The sequence below is a fragment of the Pongo pygmaeus genome, chromosome 10 (assembly GCF_028885625.2).
Source record: "Pongo pygmaeus isolate AG05252 chromosome 10, NHGRI_mPonPyg2-v2.0_pri, whole genome shotgun sequence".
Classification (NCBI taxonomy): domain Eukaryota; kingdom Metazoa; phylum Chordata; class Mammalia; order Primates; family Hominidae; genus Pongo; species Pongo pygmaeus.
In genome coordinates, this window is record NC_072383.2 from 104,540,481 (window position 1) to 104,544,034 (window position 3,554).

Here is a 3,554-nt window from a genome sequence, read left to right on the forward strand (position 1 = left end):
TTCTGGAGCCAACATGAGGATGTTTGGCAATCAGAATGCTCCTTCCCAGTGGATCCCTGGAAGGGAATGTAAACAGCGCGTGGGCTCCTCGGGGCCCCGTGCGTGACCAGAGCCAAGTTGGGGAGGACTGCTGGCTCACTTCGGGCTTCTGGTCAGACCCCCCACCTCGAGCCCTGGGGGTGCCAGGGATGATAACCCCCTGTCACAGCCATTCCAGAAGTGGAAAATGTAATGTGAGAAACATCTGCTCTTCTTCATGGGAGAAATTGGGCCTCGGTGTGTGCATCTCTCCTTCCTCCTCACGCCTCCTTCTTCAATCTCTCTTTCGTCTCGACATTTATAAAAATAAAATGTGATGCCAGGGCTTGTAAACCAAATCCCAGAGATAACTGGGCTGTGGGTTGAACGCGTGCTTCACTGGATACCACGAAGGCCAGCCTGCCAGGGGGAGGTGTGTCCCGAGAAGAGGGAGGGAAGGGAACAGGAAGCAGAGAAAGAGTCGGAGGTGTGGAAGGAATCCAGGGAACAAGGATAAGCCGAGCTCACATCTTGGAGATGTCACCACCTTCTCAGTCCATCTGCCTCATGAGAGCTGAAGAGGCTTTGGTTTCTCTCTTCCTTACCTTGGAACTTCCTCAGCCCCAGTCGTGCCTTCCGCCTGCATCTTATTTCTTAGGAAACTTACTGCCAGGACTCAGCAAGTCATAAATAATGGTAAAATAAAGAATATCTGGTGGATGTTAAATAGTTCAATGAATCAGGCTAACTAAATGTCTTCCTGCTTTAACCGAAAGGGACCAGTCAGGGCAAAATCAGCTTTTCCCTGCCAGCTACTACCAATTCAAGCCATGCATTTTGACCAAGATTTGGGTCAAATTGAGCATCCCTAATTATTTTCTTCTATGTTATGGAAAAGTCTAGCTATTCTCTTAGGTCTCACCTCTTATTGCCCTCTCACTCAGTTCCTGGCTGTGTCAGCCTCTGTGCTTCATAGGAGAACCAGAGACACTCAATGCTGATTACTGTGATGTCTTTCAAGCATATACTATTGATTCAGAGACTAAAATGTGAAAAGAGAGCAGTGACTTGAACAAAGAGGTCAGTTATTTGCTGCTCTGGATGTGGAGGGATAAAACCAAGAATAAAATATTCTTTGTGTCATAGCAAGAGCCAAGATGCTCAATTCGCTTTCTTCATAATGCATCATTTTATAATTGCCAGACACTATAGTACATGTTTTATATGTATCTCCTGGCTCTCCCACTAGAAGATAAGCTCCATGGGGGAGAAACCTTACCTTTTGGGGTTGATTATTCACCACTGTATTCCTATTGTGCAGGACAGTGACTGGAACATAGTAGACATTCAGTGAATATTTATTCAGTGGATAGATGGTTGAGTGAATCTCTCTGAGCAGATTAGATCATGGATGAAAAAGTGAAATATCTAACTATACAAATACAATGGGCACAAACAGATATACACGCCCCCACAGAGGGGACTGTGAAGGTTTGTGAGTGAATATGATGGCAGGATAGGAGTTCTCTGGCTCTACCCACACACACACATCCACAGAAATCCAGCTAGTAACTATCCATAGAAAAAAAAACCTTCATGAATATCTCAGAACTCTGGAGTGAGGCTAAGACATCCTTTGGGACTGCAGAACTGAGGAACACCTCATGTGAAGGGTAAGAGTGATGGTTTCTATTTGACCTCATCAACCCTCCCCCAAGTAGGCATTGCACCACACACAGGATTCCCCTGGGCCCATGGTGGACATTCAACTTTCCTACCATTTTGGACCCCCTGCAGGAGACTCATCCCTGTTTCATCCCATGGGAAACATTGGGTGTACCAGCAGAGCTACATTACCAGTTAAAAAACAAAATAGTAGTGGGGCCTATAGTGACAAGAACCCAGATCTTGGCAATGGCTCTGTATTCCAGCCAACAGTGGAGCCACATAAAAGAGACTACCCAACAGCACAGCTCTGCAGGAAGCACTGCCTACAGCTCTGCAAGCTCAAGTCCCTAGCCAGCTTCCCCACCCAAACTTGATACTCTCCTTAAGCCTTCTCCAGGCTGGGTGGCAAGTGCAGGTCAGTATTTACCCATGGAGGGAGCATCTGGCCCTGCACAACCCAGAGGCTGAGCTGTGATCCAACCAAGCCCCAGCTCTCCTCAATCCCTCTACAGGCTGAGAAGCAAGTACAAGTCAGCATTTACCCACATATGGAACATCTGACCCCACACAACCCCAGCAGCTGAGCAGTGACTCCACCAAGCCTCAGTGCTCTGCCTGAGGCTATGTTAGGCTGGGAGGCAAACACATATCTGTGGACATAGCCTCTGGCCCTGGCCACCCCATGTGGCCAAGCAACAACCGCAGAAATCTCACCCAGCCTCAGAGCCCAGCACACAGCCCTGACCAACTACAGATTACAAACAACAGTACCACCCAGCCAAAGAAGGCAACCTGCAATCCTGCCCAGTTAGAGATGACCACAGAGCCCAGCCAGCAGCTCCGCCTGACTACAGAGTCCAGCCAGTGGTCTCAACAGACCGCGGAGGACAGCGCTATATAACCTTAGAGCACAAGAAATGTCACAGCTCAACTATAGAACCTGACACCAAAGTCTGTCTATATGGGATCACTACCAGCTGGCCATCCAGAATCCAAGGCTAGATTAAATAGTAAAGGTCTATCACCACCAAAGAACACCTGAAAATGCCAGAAGAAGTGGTTATATCCTCAGATGAACAGGCACCAATGCAAGAACACAACAATTATGGAAAATCAGGGAAATATGACACCATCAAAAGAAATTAATAAAGCTCCAATAATGGACGCTGAAGAAATGGAGAGCTATGCAATCACTGACAAAAAATTCAGAATATTCCTTTTAAAGAAGTTTAGGAAAATTCAAGATAATATAGATAGAAAATTAAATAAAACTTCGAAAACAATTAATGAATACAATGAGAAGTTTGACAAAGAAATAGAAACAAATAGAAATTCTAGAGATAAGTAAAAGAATAACTGAACTAAAAAAATTAATAGAAAGTGTCAACAACAGATTTGATCAAACAGAAGAAAGAATCGATAAGCTTAAATGTAGGACATTTGAAATTATTCTATCAGAGGGGCAAAAAGAAAAAGAATAAAGAAGTCCTACAGGAATTATTGGACACCATCAAAGGAACCAACTTTCACATAACAGGATTTTTGAAAGAAGAGAGAGGAAAAGGCCCAGAAAGCATTTGCAGTGACCTGGATGAGATTGGAGACTATTATTCTAAGTGAAGTAACTCAGTAATGGAAAACCAAACATCGTATGTTCTCACTGGTATGTGGGAGGGAAGCTATGAGGATGCAAAGGCATAAGAATGATACAATGGACTTGGGGGGAAGAGTGGGAGGGGGCAAGGGATAAAAGACTACAAATACGGTGCAGTGTATACTTCTCAAGTGATGGGTGCACCAAAATCTCACAAATCACCACTAAAGAACTTACTCATGTAACCAAATACCACCTGTACCTCAATAACTAA